At 45.9% G+C, this 23,260-nt stretch overlaps 1 protein-coding gene and 1 pseudogene across 7 annotated transcripts in view; one reads left to right on the forward strand and one right to left on the reverse strand.

The window, feature by feature from the left end:
• The window catches only part of MLIP (muscular LMNA interacting protein), a 1,822,558-nt gene that overhangs the window by 793,470 nt on the left and 1,005,828 nt on the right, over window positions 1-23,260 (forward strand). The gene's annotated exons all lie outside the window — the stretch shown is intronic.
• LOC146817274 (acyltransferase PGAP2 pseudogene) lies at window positions 12,646-13,197 on the reverse strand (annotated as a pseudogene).

A 23,260-nucleotide genomic window follows, 5' to 3' on the forward strand; every position in this document is an offset into this window, starting at 1 on the left:
CTGCGCCGGCTCGTAGAGGGGTGTCCTAGACACGGGCATCACTTTCCCTCATGCCGATCAACTGGGCTGCCCCTTCATCGCCAATGTAAAAATGGTGGGCCCTAGGCCCACATATTAGAATAAACGACCACACTGACACAGTTAGGTATGGTGCAGAACTGGCCCAGGGCACGTGCGCCCAGCCCCTTTCATTTGCAGGGTCACCTGACTGGTGACGCCTGTGATGGGTGGGTGTTAGTGTGGGTGAACAACAAGCAGAACACTAGAACGTGTCCAGCCAGACACTACAAACCCTTGATATGTGAAAAAAGGAATGCCTACCGTGCTTTCCTTAATAGCAATTCATGAATGAAATACTTTTTACAGCTATACATTTCTTTTGAAGTGAGCTCTTTTTGTATTTATTGTATTAGCCTATACTTCAAGGAGCAAGAGCAGCAGTTTTTGCCCATTTTTAACAATGTACTGACTTTCACCTAAAGCACTGCCAAGGTGGAAATCTTACTGCACACAAACACTCATTGTTGACATATGTCAGACCTGCTGCCAACCCACAATGCCTTCCATCTATCCGCAGTTAGCAATCTGGTTACTTCTGTCATCCTCATTTTTCTTAGTGCAGCAATTGCTATTAGAGAACACTCTGGATTCCACGTGGGTAGCCAACAACTATTAACTGCGACAGCAGCATCTGTCCGCAATGCAGTTGTAGGCTGCTAGGGTAGAATTTAAAAGCTGTCTCAACATAGATGAGTAAAAAGATGGAAAAATGAAACATGTATACATTTCTATGGAAGCAAGCTAGAGCTGGACACAAACACAAGCAAGAAGCGAGGGTGAAAAGTAACAAGTGAGGCACAAGGCGAATATATCACTTTATCATTTCAGGAGCTTTAAAGAGAGCTCTCCAACAAAGGGTGGTCTCTTGCAGACGTTGTCCATGGCATGGCTTTCTTTTAACTGTTGGATTTTCTAAGAAGGGGCACCAGCAGGGCCGGCTTTAGGGCAGTGCGACCAGTGCTGCTGCACTGGGCACTGACTTGGAGGGGGGGGCGCCTACCTCAGGTGGGGGCTCTGTGCTCAGCAATAACATTCTGTTCGAACTGGGTGTCGCTAGTTGGCTGAGGTAGGTACATTAGGCCAAATAGCGACCCTTGCTTCCACATCAGGGAAAGGAAGGGCACCTTCTCAGATAGCCCCAGCTCACCCCCTCGGTAGCTTGGCACGAGCAGCCAGACTTATCTTCAAGGCAAGTGTGTAAAGTATTTACAACCACGCTCTCCATAACCCAATGATGACACCACAAATGGACTCCACACGAGTTTCATAAAACAAGTATATGTTTATATAAAAAGATATACGATGAGACCACATGATATAAATCAAACATATGCGTATTTGTAATATTCCTCCTGGCCGGTTATTAGTCCAGCCAGCCCTTGTAGGGTCTGGCAATATTAATGAGCATTTCTAGATGATCCAATGCAGTCCTAATGCAATGCTATGCAGTTTGTAATGCAAGAATCAGGCACTTCGCAATGTAAAAATAATGCAGTTCGTTATGCAACAATCAAGCAGTTCGTAATGACAAAATAATGCAATGCATAACGCAACAATCAGGCAGTTCGTTATGCAGAAATAATTCAATGCGTAATGCAACAATCAGGCAGTTCGTAATGCAGAAATAATGCAATGCGTAATACACTCCAGCACTGTTCACAGTGCTTTAGACGGTCTCTCTGCCACTCGTACTGACTCGCGGTCAGCTTCTGCCAACATATGCCCCCAACACTGGTGTGGTGTAAACCAAAGTGCAGCTCCGTACTCCGGCCCCGGTACTGCCACTCCTCGGCAATTACGGGCCGCGATACGAGCCGAAGCGGAGGCTCGCGCTGCCAGAATGGGAGAGGCCGAGAGGGTCTCTCTCCAAGCCCGCACCCGGCCCCAGGTGGCGACACACGTTACCTGGGGGGTGCAACCTCGCTCTCCTCTCCTGTTCTCGCGACTTAAGGATTCCGGACAAGTGGCGATAATGAAGATCTCAGGCTGCAACAGGGCACACGCACCCAGCATCGCTGAGACTCCCTTGAGCTTCGGGCGTGTACGTTCACAGGGCAATCCTCACAAAGGTCTCAGTCTGCAAGAAGCACACACACACAGCGTCGCTGAGACTCACTAGAGTTCCAGGTGCCCACGATCACAGGACAATTCTTACGAGGGTCTCAGGCTGTAAAAAGCACACACACAAAGCATCGCTGGGACACACCTGGAAACTTTTGTGTTCCTGAGTTTCCACAATAGGGAGTCTGCTCTCCTCAGGCCCTTGGGGAAAAGTTACTTCCGGACACAGCGCACAGCAAAGTCCTTTCAAGCAGGGGGACACAGCACGCAGGAAATCCCCTTAGCCTCTCCTTGGTTAAATCAGTAAACTGCAGGCCAGCCCCAGAACACACAGCAAGGGTCAGTCCTTTCCTTCAGCCTCTTCAGCTGTTTCTTCCTTGGCAGAGGTTCCTCTTGACCACAAAGTAGTTTCAGTCTTGATCAATCTAACGTTCAGGGGTTTCAGCTCTCATAGTTATACCCCTCAAAGTCTTTGAAGTCTTTGTGTTCAGGGGGGCACTGATCCCTGTCCAAACCAGTTCTGGGTGTCTCCCTGCCAGTGACACCTTCTTCCTTTGATAATGGGGATCTGGATCCTTAATCACTCAGCAGGAGATGGAGCTATTGTTTTATGGCAGCAACCCAGGCCTCTTCACCTCCAGGGGCTACTCCTCCCCTCTACACTTCAGATGCAGGTCAGCCTGTTACTGTCTCATCTCCTCCCCTGGGTCAAGACATTCTCCAGATCCTATCACTTTCAGATCCAGACAGTTAATCCACAACCAGGCAGAGACACACAGAAATGTTAGAGCACAAACACCTAGCCACTTCTAAAAGAGTGGTTTCTAAACACACAATGCAAAAACCACCCTCACAAAAAGATGTGTTATTGAATTGTGAGTTCAGGCCCACTAAACTTCACCTCTCCATCTTAAGCCTTTGGGAAGATAGCCTGGAAACATATTACACAGCCTCCCCATTCTGTCCTATGGGCAAGATGACCTTTCGACAGTGAAAAACGAAATGGAGGGTATTTTACTGTCAGGACATGGTACACACCTCAATAAATGTCCTACCCTTCACATACTCTGCAACCTGCCCAGGGGGTACCTTCGACCTACCATAGGGGTGTCTGATGTGTATAGAAAGGGAAGGGTAAGTCCTGGCAAGTGGGAGCACTTGTCAGGACAACATGGCAATTAACAAACTGTGCGCAGGCACTGCAGTGACAGGCGTGAGTTCTCTCTTTAAGGCTACTGGTGTGGATGGCACAATTAGTGCTGCAGGCCCACTAGTAGCATTTGCATTACCAGCCCTGGCACACATAGTGCACTTTACTAGGGACTTTACTAGTAAGGCAAGCAAACCAATCATGGACAACCAATTACCATTACACTTTACACAGGGAGCCCTTACACTTTGACACTGATCAGCAGTGGCAAAGTGCCCAAAGCATCTAAATTGGCAACTCCATGTCAGAAAAAAAGGTCTAGAGGAAAGCAAAAAGTTTAGGGAACTTTAGCCAAAAAGGGCCAAGTCCAACACGTACGATTTAAAAGCAGCTGATACAGAGTTCCTTGTGTGTTTTGATTTGAGGCAGCAATAAAGATGTCAAGATAACTCTTGTAATTAATGTTCCTGCTAGAGATAGAGATTGAGTTTTGTCTAGTTGTAGTTATGACTCACCATAAAGTTGTGCAGAGGGTTAATATGCCTGTTGCAAAGAACAGATCTGTATTTAAAGTGGATAGCTGAGTTGATTAGTAAAGCCAGCCCTAACCAGCCCTTTTAAGCAAATTAAATGCATGTGAGACAAGGTCTTTGGAGAGATGAGGGGCCCTTTTGCTGGGTTGTAGTGAGGGAATGTGAGGAAAAGGTAATCGGGGGGTGCTAAAAAAGATTGTTGCATCGGGTGCCACCAGCGCTAAAGCCAGCCTGGGCACAGGCAGACTTCAGAGTAGCAAGAATGATGAGTCAAGGAAGGATAGAAAAAGGGTAAGGCCTGAGGAGACCATTTCAAATAGGCTTGATGGTGATGCTAAGTTTAAGGCCACCACTATCAAAAATTCCCCCCGAACAGCATTGTTCCATCCTGAGGTATCAACAAGGAATGTAAGTACCACTAATAAATGTACTTATAGGTCTGGGACACTGGTTAAAAACAGCAATAAAAAATACAAAGCCCCACTTGATTTGTATTGGTTCCTATATGCCTATCAAGTTCTATATGGTTCTGTCCCCCACACAAAATCATACTAAATGTGGGAGATCATTTATCAAACATAATTTATTCTTGTATCACATTTCTTTCTTACTTAGTATTACCATTAGACAATTACAGAAACTATTCAATGATTGATTTCGCATACTTTTGACATGTTTGTCGATAAATTATTTTTGGTTGAGAGATATTGCAATCAAAATAATGACTCATTACATGCATGAAATTAAAAGATACCCCCCCTTAACAAAGCACTCGTTTTTACACACATCCAGAATCACCACCTATCATATAGTTTGATAGGTGGTGATTCTGGATATGTGTAGGAGTGAGTGGAATGTTATGTGGGGATATCTTTCATTTTAATTTTCATGCATGTAATTTGTCCAGTATTTTGATTGTAAAAGCTCTCAATGCGGGCCGAAGATGGCACAGGGGCTTGTAAATAAGCTCTTTGATTGCTAACATTCTATATTGACGACAAAAGTGAGACACTCCTGAATGCCATTTTCCTGGAATAGAAACTGTTGAATTTTAAGCCTTTCTATGTAGCAGGCTGAAATAAATTATCATTGAGGTGTTAATGCACATATGAACAGTCAGTTTAACAAATGTAAAAGGAAATGTGGGGTTTTCATAATTTATGACATAATGTATTTATTGACTAAAAGGTGCTAACAGTAGTTAATGAGAGCGGTACCTACCTAATGCAGCATTCCATTTCCACATCTGTTTATTCAGGCAAAGCATTCTTTCTGGAGCTTGATAGCTCCTCAGATTCAGAATAGTAACATTGTGGTAGACAACACAGGTTTTTTTTAATCTTCCATTTAAATGTTTTTGAGTAGGTTTTTAGACGTGCAAGTAGTTATTTAAAATAAATAGCTTTGTACTCCTATGGGCAGTGCGGTCCTCTAAATGAGTTGCTGTTGGGACATTTATTTTTTTCCTTTTTTTTTTCCCGCTTCCTCTTTTCAGCAGGCGCATTCACCTGCATGAATGTGTGAGGGCCTCAAATTAATTTTGACTATTAATTAGGTATAAGGAAATGGAGAAAAACACATTCACAAAATATATTAGTGTCTATAAAAATGCACCTCTGTATAACTTATAAATAGATGTATTTATTCAAAACCTGTTTTAAAATAAGTACCACTGTAAATCAGACAGAAAAGGAAGGCTCCTGTTTAAAGGCACAGTGAAAATTGCCATGATCTATGCAATTTTCACTGACTTGGAACAATTTAAATATGTTAATACAAACAAATAACAAGCATTTGCAATGCAATCGGTCTCGCCTTTGGGACCTTGCATGTATTTAGCGATGCAGCACATTAGCCTGGGTGATGAAACATCTACTGTTCTTTGACATGGAGGGAAGTAAGCACCAAACTGCGTGACGCGCCAGGTATGGGAACACATGGAGAGAAATATTGCCTTTCAGCGGGAAATGGTATAGTCCAAAGTAGTGTTGTTAATATAGAATCAGGGCCTTCTGTGGTCATATTACTTAAAATAAAAGATTTGAAGACAATTTCTATGGACCAATGTCTGTGCACATGGTAAAGAAACTAAGGAACAATCAAACGTGTTGGAAGTGCAGGACAGAATTAGCAAACTGAAATGACTGTGTCCTTCAATAGAAAGGTGCAACTGTGTAAAAGCAGGCAACCCTTATGGGGAGTTCAGTGGTTTTCAAAAATTATAGAAAGCTCTCTAAGTGGTAGCACACACAACGTCTGACCGGCTGAGAGTGCGAACTAGGGGCTGAAAGGGTTCGGAAAACTCAGAGAGCCCTAAAGTTGGACCTCAGTATATTAAGTCGTATTCATAATCACTAGCACCCCAAACTGCAATGTTCACTTAGTTTCTTTTGAATGACTTCCTACCGTCTCAATAATGTCCCTGAGAAGAAATTCGTATCACTTTATTGATCTCAAGTAATGCCACACATTAGGTACATCTTGAATCAAATGTCTCTCAGACTACGTAAAGCACTGTGACGTCCTGCAAGATAATGTTTGTGCTTTAGAAAAAATCAGAAATAATAAAATATCATCCAATCTTAGCAACAAAGTTGTCCCACGCTATGCTGTGCAAATTGCTGCTCAGAGAATTCGGACTCTTTCAAGTGTTGACAATACACAAACAAGGTATCCACCCATTCATTCATTCATTCACTTAATGCAATATATTACTGGAGTGGTACAGGACAGTGGGCTAAATGTTTTAATGGCTGCCATTCACAGAACAGTTTCTCTGTTTAGACTGTCTCTATACCTGTATGTCCCATTCGTTAGTCAATCTGTCTACCCAGCCTTCTTGTCTGACTTACACCATCTATCTGTCCATCCTTTGGGGTTTGTCTGTCTTCTCCTTTGTCCATTTGTCTGTTTACTCTCTCAGCCATTTACCCGTGTATCTACCCATCTCTAAAGCTATTAAGTATAACCTCGCCTCTATAACAATGCCTGTGCCCTGCAACCTGAGATGAGGCGTTGACTCCGCTCTAATTCTCTGCCTTTGACTGTGCGATGGTGTGTATGGAGTTTGGCTGCAGCCTGCACCGTGCGTTCGCAGTGACGTGTTTGTGGCAGAACTGAAAGCAGCTCAGGGACGTTTATAGCACCCTGGCAGATGCTAGTGGCAACTGTGGTTTTTGTTTAAAAACGTGGCACCAAATTGCAAGAGGTGCAATTCATATTTTGTGCCCAACAAAGATTATTGATCCCACCACTTTGAGGTCCACAGTGTGTGCGCGCAAGTGGGTGTGTGAGCAGGGTGAGAGGTGTAAGTGTGACTGTGGAGCTCCTGCTGGATGCATGCATGTTTGCTTGCTGCTGTGCACGCATGTATGCGCTACTGTTTGACTACCTCTGCGCGCATGTGCCTGTGGTTTCCTCTTAGTGTCTGACCGTGTTTATACGTGTGTCTGTGAAGTGTCTGACTGATAGTGCGTATATGTGTGCCTGTGAGTGCTGATGTGTGTCTGTAAGTATGCTTGGTTTGCGTTCCTGTATGCATGCGCATATCTCCATAACTGTCTATGGTGTGTTAGTGTGTCTGTGGTTATATCCCTGTGTGCTTGAATGTGTGCCATTATTTGCGAGTTTGACTGGCTGAGGCTGATATGTGTATGCACGCTAGTCTGAGTGTCTCATTGGCGGTGTGCCAGTCTGTGTGTTGTTGGTGTGCTTGCCTCTGAGACATAATGTGTGTGACTGCCTGTCAGCCTGTGTGTGTGTGTCTGTGTGTCTGACTGGAGTGTTTTGACAGAGGTGAAGGCGGGGCTGTCATTCGGGCGTTATGCCTCCACACTCCATAGAGGATTATGTCTCCTGTCAAGCAGTCTGTGCAGGGGACACATACTACACAAATGTTGTCACCTTGTCTCGCAGTGAGCTCGGAAGAGACTGCTCTGCTCTCTGGCCACCCTGTTTGTTTCCGAGACCCAGTTATCTCCGAGACAGCAATGGAGGCCGCTCTGGGCGTCAAAGGGGTGAAGGGAGAAGGGATTAGGTCAGAGCTCTGGCCCAGATTGGCACAGAAGGAGGGGTCTACGCCATAAAAGCTGGTTTAGGCTCCGCAGCGCGTCTTCCCTGTGTGTGGAACCGAGCAGAGCAGAAGTCTAGTCCCGTTGTTACACAGCAAACGCTGCAGTAGCAACAGTAGAAAATACAATAGAGAGCGAACGAGGCCGGGATGTAAACAGAGGCACGCAACTGCCCGAGCAGCCCTGCCTGCCGCATCACATGACCTCAGGGAGGGGCGCTGGCTGCTTGTCTGCTGCTGACGGAGGAGGATCACGCAGTGACAACCACCCTATGGGGGGGCATTGGCAGGGGCTTAAACCTTTTGCGCTGTATTAAAATCACTAAGTTCAACAAAAACAGCATACAACTGGCACACGGGAACTTCCTCTGCTGGCCTGTATGCTCCGCCCCTGTATTTCTCGAGGTAGCGGGTCTGGCCGATCTCGGCAGATCTTCACGATATGCGGGGTGGGCTCCCGCCTCTCATTGCTCGCAAATGCGGTGTGGGCTCCCGCTTCTCCATGAGCCCAAATGAGGCACACTTTTTAAACAAGCATTGCCAACCCGCGGTTCTCACTCCAACGCGGCTCCTCTCGAGTCACGGACCCGACCTCGGGCAGGCAGCTAGAGTAGCGGCGGTGATTAAAAAGTGAACACGCAGCAGTCTCGGAGATTTGGTGCTGGTGGTGATAAAATACCGGCCCTTAGTAATTCACTTTGGTCACGGACCAGCGGCGGTGATGCATGCAGCGCTCTCCGTGCTCCTGGAGAGCACGGATAGGCGTGTAAGCCAGGCTGTACGACGGAACCGACGTCCTAAGGGACACATAATTAACCACAGAGACAGCAGCAACAGAGGCATAAGGGGGGCGGCGAGAAGATGTGGGAGGAGGGTTAGGGTTAGAAAGTAGTCTGTGCAGTGAAGGGGCCAGTAGCCATGGAAGGATACAAATGACTGACATGGCTGTCCTGGAGCGGGACTAACAAGCTTAAAGCGAATCAGAAGGCAGCATTTGTAACCTAAGCCAATGAAGAAGAGGGGCTGGAGAGTGGGCGGAGCTTCCACGAAGCTTCCACACTATTGTGTATACTGCATGCCTCGCAAAGCGATGGCAGCACATCTGTGCTGCAACGCTAGGCGAGACCTAAAAAGGAATGTTTTTGTGACTCGTTTATAAAAGAAACTTATGAGCATTGCATAATGGAATGTGCCGTGGCTAACTGTAGTCCTATAGTGAGCTAGCAAAAATCTACTCAGTTCGTAAGTTAATGGAAAGTAATGGACAGGAGGACTGACATGTAGTCTTGACTGGCCAATATTGAAGGTGTTTCTGTTTTTTTATGCTCCTTGTGGCATGCTCTAGTTGAAGAAGGGTTCCAGCGTTTGTGGAATAACTGGCTACACAATTGGCTTAGGATCACACTAGACTTTGTAAAAGTCCTACTGGCGGACACCTGTTCCTTAGAGAGAGAGACCTGTGCTTAGAAGCCTTCTTAGAAGTGGGACCTGTACGAAGACCAAAAGTGATTTTCTAATATCTTCAAAAAGTGGGGTTTTGTTCATTTTGTTGGACCCTGTACAGCAGGCAAAAGCTGGACAAAACGTCCTGGTGGGGTGTGAATTTCCTGTTTGGCTGCCTCCAACCTTTTTTTGCAAAGATGAGACTACTATTGGACTGCCAAAAAGAAATATCTGACTCCATGTAGACTTTGCTGGCTATAGTCTTGTGTCTTACCCCGCTGGTCAAATCTGAGATCTTAAAAAAGACAAAATTTGATTTTGAGGTTTTGGCACTGGTGTGAGGTAACTGATTGATTCTAGAGGAGAAGTAACCTCAGTGACTGTCAAATCGAGAAGCTCGAGACCTGTATGTTCAGCTTGTAGGGAATCTTTCCAGCTTCAGCATCCTGTCATGCCCTGCTGGAAGAGCTTGAATTACAGAAAAAAGCAATTCCTTTAGGACCTACCTGGTGGCCTGTGAACATGCAATGCCAGTTACATACCTACCTTATCCTTCCCTCTCAAGGGAGGTGCCCAGTGGCATAACGAAACTTGAGGGGGCCCCCTGCAAATCACATGGAGAGGCCGACCTAAGCTCTGGATTTAGTCAGGCGGTCTCAGGCCAGGGGCCTGCTGCCCGTGCACAGTGCTGGAGAAGGGGACCCTGGAGCTACAGCCTATCAGTGCAGTTGGGGCTGCTGGGGCAAATGTTATGCCATTGGAAGTGCCACAATTTGAGATTCTCACCTGCCTGCAGGGAATCCCCCTGCTTCATTGCAACAGCCAGAGTAAATAGCTATGAATTCAGAATTCAGAATGCAGCACAGATGCGTATTCATAGTATAACACAAGTCTGATCATCATGGTTATACTGGCCTATAGGGCAATCAGGCAGTGTCCAAGAGCCTTGTCTGACAGAGAAAGGGCAATGATTCATATGGAGTTTTCTCTCAAACCAAAAGGGTCATTGGTTGATTTCCCTGCCTCCGGTCCCCAGACCTCTCATGGTGATCTGGACAGTGAAATACAACGATAGTAGCTCCACCCTAAACAGTGTGCGGTGACTATCAGTGTTGACCAGTGGCCCTTTAGCAGATGGGCCACCAGGTCAGAGGTTTATAACGCAGAGATTGTTGAGGATGTGCCTTTGTGAATGGCATTTTGTGTTATCTTTGCACAAAAATATTAAGTCAATATCTCGCAAGACTCAAGTTTTTTTGTGGGTGAAATCATTGTTTTGACATGCAATGATAATGCTCGCTGACAAGTGTATGCAGGTTCTAAAGCCCCTCTCTAAGAAGCATGCTTAAAGACTAAAGCCAAGATGGAGTAGTATGTGCTCTGCAAAAACCCTGAACGTTGATGCCAGTATCTATTCTGTAATGCATGCTTTTCAATGATAAGTTCAAATTGGACTAACAATTCAATGTCAGAGGTGCCCTCGGGAAGGATAGCCATGCATACGCCTCAAAATCCACAATTTATTTATTTATTTATTTATTTGAAAGGTTTTATATAGCGCTGGCTAGACCCGGAGGTATCAAAGCGCTTTACATGAGTATCAGCAGGTTACATCATTACAAAGGTTACACAGTTATTAGAGCATGGCAACAAGGTTACATGATAGGTCGAGACAAACAATAAGCACATATATGATTCAAAAGTTGGTCGCACTCTGCTCGTCACACCAGCAAGTTGCCCCAAGGAACTGTGGTAGATGTAGTGGCGACGGCGAGTACGCCTATGCCACGATGTGTGAAGAAAAGTATGTGTTGCATTAGCCATCCCTGGACACGTGTTTCGAGGTAGTTGCCTCTCGTCAGCAGGGAGCAGGTCAGTGTAAAGGGGTGCCGCGTGGACTGCCAAAATGTAATTAAAACAGGTGAAGTACCTCTCATGGCGCGCAGGTGCAGATCCAAGGCTCGTCAGCTCGTTGGCTCAAGGGAGCCGTAATAAATGATTCAAAAGTTGGTCGCACTCTGCTCGTCACACCAGCAAGTTGCCCCAAGGAACTGTGGTAGATGTAGTGGCGACGGCGAGTACGCCTATGCCACGATGTGTGAAGAAAAGTATGTGTTGCATTAGCCATCCCTGGACACGTGTTTCGAGGTAGTTGCCTCTCGTCAGCAGGGAGCAGGTCAGTGTAAAGGGGTGCCGCGTGGACTGCCAAAATGTAGTTAAAACAGGTGAAGTACCTCTCATGGCGCGCAGGTGCAGATCCAAGGCTCGTCAGCCCGTTGGCTCAAGGGAGCCGTAATAAATGATTCAAAAGTTGGTCGCACTCTGCTCGTCACACCAGCAAGTTGCCCCAAGGAACTGTGGTAGATGTAGTGGCGACGGCGAGTACGCCTATGCCACGATGTGTGAAGAAAAGTATGTGTTGCATTAGCCATCCCTGGACACGTGTTTCGAGGTAGTTGCCTCTCGTCAGCAGGGAGCAGGTCAGTGTAAAGGGGTGCCGTGTGGACTGCCAAAATGTAATTAAAACAGGTGAAGTACCTCTCATGCACATATATGTAAGGGAAAAAGCAGCAAGGGGAGAGATTTGGGGAGAGGGGGTAGGAGCAGGGGAAGTAGACAGAGAATGATGGAGGAAAAGAGGAGGGGAGGGTGAGAGACACAGCATGAAAAGATTAGGGGGAGGGTGACAGGGACACAAACCGGTAGACGAGTCAAAGCTGCGTCCAAAGTCCAGAAAGCTGTGATCCCAGGGGAAGTGGTATCATTCCCCCATCTCCTTTGAGAGAGGCTCCCTTTACAAGGTGGACTCTCTAAGAGGGGTCTCTGAGACTCCAAGGCCTACCTACTGGATCCTTCCCCAAAGAGGGGAGAGGCAGGGCTTTGGCAAGGGGTCATACTATACCTTAATTGTGAGTGGCTCCCTTGGTACTGTGGACTCTCTCAGAGGGTACACTGAGACTCCAGAGTATAAATATTGGATCTTTTCCCAACAAGGGGAGAATGAGTGCTTAGTCAAAGGGCACAAGAGACAGGGGGATAGGCTGTGTAGTAGGCAAGGGGAGAGATTCAGGGGAGAGGGGATAGGAGCATAGGAAGTAGACAAAGAATGAAAGAGCGCTGAATGGGAACAATCAGCATCAGTTTGGGGATCAGACTGTGTTCTCTCTATGGCCAGGAGTTTCCCCATCTCTAAGGTAAAAGCCTAGCATGGGCCATTCCAGAAGCTTTGCCACCCAGGACATGAAGCACACAGATTGTAATTCAATTATTTTTCTCAACTAACAGAATATTATTGTACGCTGCACATCAGCAATCCAGATGTTTTCACATTAAGTTCTTGGGTGCAGAGGATGATGCTCGGAACTAACTGTGTTTTTTCCAGTCATCTTCCAGAGGAGACAGGTCAGGATCATGTGGCTGAGGGAGAAGATCATGAACCCAATTAAGGCCAACTAGTGGACCGCAGGTTTCTCTATAGAGGACACGTATGTCAGAAGGAGCAGGCATAGGTTCTCCAGGATGTTCAGGATGAAGTTAATGAGGCACAAAATGTGGTAAGTGCGGATGGAACATGACTTGGCACGATAATGATTCCAGTAGGCCACAGCCACCAGGAAGCGGGGTGCAGAGTGGAGGCCAATGCAGAAGCGCCAAACATACCTTTGTGGTCTTTCCCCCCCACTCGAAGCGCTAATGGAGGGGAGATAATTCAGAACCCCACAGTGTGTTGCCGGTGTCCCCTCAAAGTGGAAAATGAGAGAGCAGAATACGCAGAAGAGGAACCCAAACAGGGGTAAGCAGATGGTTGTCACGGCTAGCGTGGTGAAACGGACCTGAATCAGGGTCCCCTCGCGCTCCAGTGGTAGCAGCATCTGCACCATCCTGCACTTGGGTCTCTTTGGAAGTAAAATAACTGTAGATGCCCTCCCTCGAGTCAGGCCAGTTCTATTTCGTTCGGGGGTGGGGGGGGTCTGCCGAGGTTTCCCCGCACCATTCGATTTGAAGCCTGATTTTCAAAACATCAGGCAGTTTTCAGGGAAATAAGTGGTATCTCGCTGTTGAATTCGGGTTATCATGTCTCGAGGAGCTGCCACTTTAGGGTCAGGCATCCAGGGTTGCGTTATCATGCCTCGTTGTTGCAGAGTCCGGCATGACCGGGGTGGATGACAGAGGAGCCAGTGTGATAGGGAGCATTTAGTGGGAATAAAGGAGTCCGGAGTCTTTAGAAGCCTCACCTCGCTGTTATTGTGGTCTGCACGATGGAGGTATCAGGTCGCAAGGGGCCGCCATCTTGGGGAGAGGCATCGGAAAATCCTTTACTACATCAAATTCATTGCTGAGTCCGGTATGTCCGGGTTGGTCGTCAATTGAAACGGGGTGAAAAAGAAGCACACCGCGGGGATCCTAAGAAGCTGAAATCAACAGAGAGCCTCATCTCGCCGTCATTGAGAGCCGCATTGTAGAGGTGTCCGGTCACGAGGAGCAGCCATCATGGGGTCAGGCATTCCGGGCTTCGTGGCCGCGTCTACACGGGCTTCGTGCCCGCGTCTACAGTGTCCACAATGCAACAACCCAAGTACTTTACATGTTACCCAGACAGAAACATACAAAATAGAAGTCCTTAAGCATATTTAATGAGCCACAACACCTCTTGAAACCTTGCCTTGTGCATGTTTTTAAACTGGGAGGCATAGAAGGCTTCATGTCAGCCCAATATACCTTAATTCAATGCACCTACATACAGTACATTACATATTTAAAAATGCATAGTGAAGCTCTCTTGGCACAACATATTGTCTGTAAAGTGAACCTCATTTGGGGCCATATGTACAAAATTTGAGAATAGCGATTATAAAATAGCTAATCCTAACAAATCGCTATTTGGTAATCGCTAATGCCTATGTAACAAAGGAGTCACTAAAAAAATAGTGATTCCTTATTCAGTCAGTGCCCTATTTTAGAAATCACATTTTTTGATTTCCTATTTTGCAAACAGAATCTCAAATATTGAATCTACCATTTGACAAACACTAATGCATCACAAACAAGAAGTAGGCCTCAGTTTAAAGATGGAGAGAATAGGTGCAGCAGCTTCTTAGGAAAATCCAGTGCCAACCCAATTGTCCCTTTATCATTCACATAATTCACCCATTTTCGTGACAAAAATGTCATGTAAGGAGAGTGAGAAGGATGCTGGGATTCCATTTTCTGAAAAATAACTTGAAAACCTCAATGTGTTGGTCACCATGACCAACTGTTTGGGAAGTCATCCATGACAGCGCATAAACTCCGGAAAAACAAAGTCTGGAAGGGGTTACAGGTCAAAATAAATGTAGTAGACATGACCCTAAGATCGACAGCAGACATAAGGAAGAGATGGTACGATATGAGGGGATGAACCAAGGAGAAAGTGGCAAGCCATCGGCGTGAGGCTAAATTAACAGGAAGAGGCCCCCCACCATCCTACCGCCCCACACACCAACTGCCATAGAGGAACTTGTGCAAAGCACCCTGAAGCCATAAGTCATTACTGGGTTTGGTGCAATTGATAACTCAGACATTCCGAGAACTTCACCAGGTAAGTGACACATTGAACTGTAATAGTAAATAGTGAATGTGAATGGTCTCAGTCTGAATAATAAACCGTTTACCATACAATGGTAATGTTCTAAAATTGAAATGTTAACGTAAACTTTGTACATCTAAAACATTACTACACCATGTACTTTTACTGAGCATCATGGGATTTGTAGTGATAAAAAAACAGTGATGAAAGCAAATCTTATAATAGAAGTAAGTAGAGTACAAAAGTGATATCCATCAATTCTTTAACAAACTGAAGAAAGGGAGCATTCACAATGGGAATGTCCAGAACACTTACAAATGTAGCTGATCCCTATGTTAGTGGCAGCTAGCCCGGTCGAACACATGCTGCAAATGTAAGTCCTGCAGCTACAGAAAATAGATGCACAGCAGAAGACATTATTGAGGAAATTACACCAACTGTTAAAAAGGAACCTGTAGCGAGGACATTCAATAGCGGCAAAGATATAGACTTGGCAGTCATTGGGCTCAACAAACTCAATCTCAGCCCCCTGTTGGAAATGCTGATGTAGCGAAAAGCCAACACATTTTGGGAGGTTTGTTACGCTCAATGCTGAAGGTTCAGTGCCTGCAACAGAAGCAAATCAGAATGACAAATTAAAAAAGAGTAACCTTGATAAAATCTTGACAAGTGTGTTTGAAAGTGTGGCAAGTATGCTGGCTGCCAATCAGATACCAATGAATGACAATTTTGCCAAACTCACTGTTGCCATGAAGACCTTGGAGTGGAATGAAATGAGATTTATAAAGCACACTAAACCTGAAGGTATCAAAGCGCTAGTGCATACTGGGAAACCACCGAAGAACCACACCCGTGGGAGAGAGAAAAAACAGGTTTTAAGATCCTTGGAAAACCCTGAGAAAGACTCCAGGGTCACGATGCACACAAGTAAAGTATTACACAATTTATGTAGGGAACTGCATAAAGAGAACATACAGCAAAGGTGAAAGGAGCACCATACATCCGTCCGCATAGATGGTTTATCTCTGGAGATCAATCGCCTACCAGAAGCACCTTATCTCGCTACACTGTAAGTTTACAGGTGAAAATGGGAAATTATAGCACAGATGTGGCAAGAGGACTCATTGAGGTCACCAATACTGTAGAGACAATGCAAACTAACAACATAGCAAGTGGTACACAGGTTAGAGTGGGTGAAAGTGACCACCAATCTACAGTAAGCACCGTCTTAACCACAGACAGTTTAAACGTGCACCAAACTAGGATTCACAGTGGTGGTGCTGAACATTTTGGATCCAAAACATCAGTTCCCAACAAACACAAACAGAAGATTAAAAATGCTCTTTCTTCACTCCTTAGCTAAAAGAGTCCATATTATTTTTGTGTAACCAAAAACCATCTGGAAAGAGAGGTATCTTTTCAGATATCAAGTATGTTACCGCAAATAGAGGTACATTTATTTATGCAATCTACAATGAGACTTTGTAATTAATTATCTCACATTTTTTTATTTTCTTATTTTTTATTTTTTTATTGGCATTTTGCATAATAACAGCACATTTTCATACATGTATGTCACCTCATCTTACACAATTCTTGACTCCACATCGCGGGAATACATAATTCAAGTAACACTGGTTCATGTCCATAGAGCCTCCTCTGAGATGCTTAGAGCACATATTTTGCATATACTATTTTCTCAACCATGTAGAACAATAACGTTTAACTTATCCCCCCTACCTTTCCCTTAAGGTTGTGTTATGTTATACCCTCGCAAAGGAAAAGTCTGTCCTATTTTACTATACCTCATCCATCTATGCTACTCTCGTTTATGGAGATACTCTGGGCGTTGCCACTGTGTCTATCTCTTCCGGTCCTAACTGGATGAATTCTATATCCCCGGCCGAGGGGGTCTTCTTTTTTTTAATATCTATCGTCATGAGATACCAGGCCCTCGCATTTTCTTTTAGCTTATCATCGTGCCTAACTTTTTTCATTCCAGCTAGCTCCAGCGTGGCCCATTCGTCCATGTCCCTAACCGAACTCTCGACTGAGGGGGGATCTGAGCTCAAAAGTTTGGAGGAGTCCTAGGACTACCACTTTTATAGGTTGTATTACAGTACAACGCATGCAATTACGTTGCAAGCCTTTGCCACGCATTTTTCAGCGTGCTTGTTTTTACCGCGAATATGCATTTAAAACGCATGTAAATACCACACATTGTTTTTAGATTTAAAACACTGTATTTGTGGGGGAGATCCCTCACCCCCCAACTTACCTTACATGCATGGCATTGGCATGAGTTGTAAATGCATATTCACGGTAAAAACATGACCGCTAAAAAATGCGTTGCAAAGGCACAACAAGGTAAAAACCTTGTTGTAAAGGCTGTTTCCCCTTTTAAAGGGATTGGTATTTTCCATTGGTGGTGATTTGTAGGATCTCTAGTACTTTCCCCCAGTATTGTTTTAGTTCAGTGCAGTCCCACACCATATGAATGAAGTGAGCATCCGGACATCTGAATCTAGGACAGTGATTTCTGTGCCCTGGATATATTTTATGTAGCACACGGGGGGTTAAATATGCCTGATGTATTATATTGTATTGTATGAGTTTAAACCTAGTATAAGAACTGATCTGTTTGTCCCCTTGTGGACTCTCCTCCATTCCTTCTCCGTTAGGGGTTCTTCCATTGCATTGTCAATTTTGTGTGAATCAGGAGGTGACCACTGGGGATATCCTCCCCCAGCACTCTGTAAATGTGTGAGACCAGTCAATGATCTCCTGCCAGGGTAGTTATCATCTGTAGGACTATTGTGATAGGTGGTCCCTGCGGGAATTCAGGTCATATTTTCCAGGCCACTGCCAAAGGTTTCGCATATTCTAGGTACTGTCCTCTGCCCAAGTTTAATATGTTTTCTGTCTCCTCCCTCATTATAAACCGCTCATTGCTATATAGAGCTCCCATTGTTTGACATCCTCCCTCTATCCATTTATTAATTGCCATTGTTTGCCCTATTGCTTTGAAGGGCTTTACGATCCATAGTGGTGTATCTGGGGCATAGGGTGCTCGCCTAACTACTTTTTCCAACGCTGTTTCCCAGACCCCAGCTAAATGCCTTATAATTTATGGGAAGAAATCGGGCCCTCTGGAACCCAGCATGAGAAGCTCTGGAAGAGGAGTCCCCCTGTGTGTACCGGCCAGCAGCTGTTTCTCCCACTTATCCTGTTCATCCAACTAGTGCACCGCATGTTGTGTAGCCATGTAGTATAATTCTAATTGAGGAACTTCCAATCCCCCCAGCTCCCATTTTCTCGGCAGAGTGTTTAGTTTCATCCATTTCCTTTTGGTTCCACACAGTAGTTCTACTATCAGGCATACTAGTTGTGCGAAATAACTATGTGGGACTCTATACAAGAAGTTTTGAAGGGCATATAGGTATCGTGGTAGGATGACCATTTTTGTCAGCGCCACTCTGCCCATCAGGGACAGCAGGAGTTCCTTCCAGAAGGCAACTGATCGTATTATGCCCTCCACACCCCTTCCTATATTATTGTCAAGATATGCTGTTTGTGTATGTGTCAGTCTAATCCCTAAATATCTTACTTCCTCACGTACCCACTTGCTTCCCCCGGTCGCGCCGCAGGCGGACGCAGCGGGCGGACGCAGCGGGCGCGCCGCCTGCGCGCCGAAGGCGCGCCAAAGGCGAGCCCATCTGCGCCCGTCCGCGACCGACCGGGACAAGGGGCACGCCACTATGCGCAATTCATAACATATACTCCCGAACAACTGTGCGCCCTTAACAAAAATTGGCCACTGAATTCCGCAATACTGTCTTATGTTCAACTTCTTGGCATTGCCTTGTCTAAGCCCGTCACACCCGCCCCTTCTTTCCCTTCTTCCACTGCTGCCCTCCTTTTGAACACGAGGTCAGCCGTCAAACACCAGACTGAAATATTTGAACTATTAGACTCAAACTCCCCTGACCTACTGTTTTTAACTGAAACATGGTACAGGTCGGACTCCCTACCCAGTATTCTGACAGCCCTCCCGCCTCACTACTCCATGCTCCGCGCAGACCGCTCGGAGAACAAAGCAGGCGGCGGGGTAGCCTTAATTGCCCGCAAAAGACCTTCATTTCCAGATACTTGCATCACCCACGATACCAGCAGCCGATTGCCTCGTAGCTCGCTCCACCTCTTTCAAGATCCCAATTACCTGCGTACTAACATATCGGCCACCCCAATCATCTCCAGGCTTTCTCTCTGCTTTCCAGGACCTATTGGCCACCTTAGTAGTCAATAGCGCCTCCGTTCTCGTCCTGGGAGATTTTAATTTCTGGCCTACTGACCCTGCTGAGGATACTAAATCTAAGGACTTTACACAACTGCTTCTCAGCCTCAATTTCATCCAGCATGTTCAAGGCCCTACTCATATTCAGGGCCACATTCTTGATCAGATATGGACACTAAACATCCCGACGTCAGTCCCTACTATTTCCCCCTGTCCATGGTCTGACCACTCCATGCTCGCCTTTTCCTTGGATTTGAGCCACAAAACAACTCCTTCCTGCCCAAAAAACACCCGGGCAAGGAACTGGAATCGAGTCGATATTCCTTCCCTGTGTAACTCGTTAATTACTACTTGCCCAGACCTATCGGGCCTAATCCCTCACTCCCAGTCTATCATTCTAGATCGCTGGCTCATTAAAGCCTGCAACGCAGTGGCCCCCCTGAAGCGGATTACCATCAACCGTACCCACAATGCCAACAAGTGGTTCAGCCCTGGCCTCAAAGCCAAAAAATTGGAGTTACGGCAGGCCGAACGAGCTTGGAGAAGAGAATACTGCCCAACCCGGAAACAATACTACACCACCGTTCTTAGCGAATACAAACAAGCTATTCTGGCAGCTAAGACAGAATACTTTTCGGAGCGTATTTTAGCTCTTCCCCCTTATTTTCGTGCTGCAACAAATAGAGGTCACAGTCTACAATTATGCTGATGACCTCCAACTCATTTTTAATTTCTCCTCCCCCTCACTAGCTGTTACTGCCTTCCAGTCCGTCATGCTGTTTATCCGGGATTGGATGAATGCGAACCATCTCAAACTCAACCCTGACAAAACAGAGTTGATTCTGACGGGTGGCAGTGGCAACCCTTGGTCTTCTTCCTTTTGGCCCCCCTCCCTTGGCTTACCCCCCACACCCTCCTATTCAGTCAAGACCCTTGGTATCACACTTAATCATCATTTGACACTCCACTCCCACATTAGTTTGGTTGTTTCTTCCTATTTCTTTACCCTGCGTATCATTAGGAAAGTACCCCGGTTTTTCTCTCCCTCTGCACTCAAATTGATTGTAATGGCCATGCTTTTATCCAAGATCGATTATGGGATCATTATTTATAATGATGCCCCCGGTTACGCACTTCAACGTCTTCAGTTGGTGCAGAACCAGGCAGCTCGCCTGGTACATGGCCTATCTAAATTTCACCATTCGTCACCCCTTCTCATCACCCTTCATTGGCTCCCCATTAAGCAACGGGCCCTGTTCAAACTTGGCTGTCTTACCTTCCAAGCCCGGATGGGCACGGCCCCTGCCTTTATAAATTCCGCTATTATCAATTATTGCCCTTCCAGAGTTCTTCGTTCATCCACCAAATCCCAATTAGTCATTCCTCGCTTCAAGAAGCAAAGATCAGGAGGCCAGAAATTTGCGGTGCTTGCGCCCACTTTCTGGAACACCCTCCCTTTTTATATCAGACTTTCCCCCTCCTACATGGAGTTCCGCAAGGCCCTCAAGACTTTCCTGTTCAAGCAGGCCTTCAGCATATAGTCCTCCGCACTCTTCTTGCCCAGGAATCCCTCTAGCGCCATGAAACTGCATTGTGAACGTGCGCTTTATACATTTTTAAAAAATTCAAAATTCAAAATTCAAATTCCTACTTTTGGCAGTTCATCGTCACTTTTCCCTAACAGATTCCCCATGGGGAACAGTTTGGATTTCCCCAGAGTAAGGGGTGGGCCAGACAACTCCCCGAACTTCTCCAGCTCTGTAATATGCTCCTGTACTGCTTCTTTGGGCTGATGCAGGTATACTAGTCTCCCAACCCAATTCCCCATCTCTCCATTTTGTTTCTCAGGGTAATCGCCAGTGGCTCCATCGCAATGGCAAATAGGAGCGGGGATAGGGGACAACCCTGATGGGTACCTTTCCGTAATGTGAAGCTTTCTGATACTTGGCCTCTGATTCGCACCCTCGCTGCGGTCTTCGTGTATAATATTTCCATCCATTTTATAGATTGTCTTCCCAATTTCATCTTTTCAAGTACTGCCCAGATATAGTTCCATCCTACTGAATCAAAAGCCTGTTGTATGTCCAATAAAGGCAGCGCACAGCTCTCCTTTTCTATACTTGGTGCATGCCACACATGTGCCAACCTACGCAGGTTATGTGTGGTATTCCGTTTAGGAATATAACCAGCTTGGTCTGGGTGAATCAATTGGGGCCTGTAAGGCAACAATCGGTACGCCAGAATCCTGTTTAGTATTTTGGCATCTATATTTAAGAGCGAAATGAGCCAATAGAAGTTCGGAAAGAGGTTTTTTTTGTCCGGCTTAGGGACCATAGTCACCACTGCCTCCAGCATAGTTTTCACTAACACTTTTTGGACTAGGGCTTCATTAAACACTTCCAGTAGGTGATCGGCAAGTATCGGAGCAAATGTTTTATAGAACTCCGCTGGGAGCCCATCACCCCCTGGGCATTTTTCCGGCTTCAACTTCTTAATAGATGCAAGAATTTCATCTTTTGAGATTGGTGCCCCTAGGGCCTCTGCATCTGCTCTAGAGTAGGGAGTCCTGTGCCTTCCAGGAATTCCTGCAATATGTGCCACTGAGTCTGAAGGTTATTTGTGCATGTGGTCTTGTGAATTGTTTTAAGATCACCTCTTGCATCTGCAGCATGACCCAGTTGTTATTTTGAAGTTGCAAAATAGGTGTGTGTTCCCTCTCTGTTCTAATTATTCTCGCAAGGAGTGCCCCCAACCTATCTCCCTCCATATGTAGCCTGCGTCTATATGCAGTGTATGAGAATTTTTCTAATCTGAACCAGGCTTCAAGGAGTTCTCCACAGACCCGAGTCCATTCGGTCACATGTCCTGGTTTTGTGGGTATGGTACCCTCTAGTCTCTGTAGTTGGGTTTCTAGTGATGCCTACCCCTCTTATTACCACCTTCATGACTTCCCATTTTGGTTATCTGGTGGCTGTTGATCCCCAGGTTTCGTCAAAATAATGTTGTATAGCCTCTGACACTGGCGCCGCGTAGGGTGGGTCTGTGAGTGTTTCAACTCTTAGCCCCCAAAGCTGGATGGCTGGGCGACCCTCCCCCTCTTCAAAGTGAGCAGCAGCGGTGCGTGGTCAGATAGATAGCAAGGAAGATAGGAGACTCCCTCTGTCGCAGCAAAGCACCCAGGTAACATAGCAGTGATCAATACGACTAAATGTGTTGGTGGCTGGAGTGCAGCATGAAAACACTTTTTTAACGGGTTCCTAGACCTCATTCATCTCTAAGCTGCAGACCCTGCGTTATCATTTTCACCCACTGCAACATGCGGGGTTTAGTGTTGTCCCTGGGGGGATCACTATCTAACACCGCATCAAAGACACAGTTAAAATCCCACAAGAGGATAATCTCTGCGCCTATATATGTTGCCACCTTCAGGATCGATGGGAAGAAATCAGGACAATCCATATTGGGGGCATAAATATTAATAATACATAGCTCTCTGCCCTCCCATTTCCCATTTAATATTACATATCTCCCCTCAGGGTTCAGGACATGGTGCAGATGCTGAAAGGGGACCCCAGGCACCACCCACACAAGGGTCCCTCGTTCGAAGCCCAAATATGAGGTAGCATATAGCTGCCCTCTCCATCTTTTACGTAAGCTAGTGATGGTGTCCCCCCATATATGTGTCTCCTGTAATCCAGCTACTGCTATTCTGTATCGTTTTAGAAATGCATGCACTCTGTGATGTTTTTCCAGGCCCACTATACCTCGAATATTCCAATTAGGTATTTTCAGAACTTGTACGTCCATGTTGATCTCCCTCTCTACTCTCTTTCCCCTCTATCTTTTTCTGTGGCTCTCTTCCTTCCAACCAAGTTTTACATGTTATATAGGCACATTTTCCCCACGACCTACAAACTTTCCTGTAACTGATACAACATACGTATCTGAATTTTCCCTTGTCCCCCCCACCCCTTGGGCAGTCATGTGAGTTTCGCTGCTAGTGATACAACCAGTACACAATTCAGCACGTACTGCCACATTCCACCATCCAACCAACCCTTATGCAGCCTTATAGTCCTTATCA

This window comes from Triturus cristatus, chromosome 6 (genome assembly GCF_964204655.1).
Source record: "Triturus cristatus chromosome 6, aTriCri1.1, whole genome shotgun sequence".
NCBI classification, from domain to species: Eukaryota; Metazoa; Chordata; class Amphibia; order Caudata; family Salamandridae; genus Triturus; species Triturus cristatus.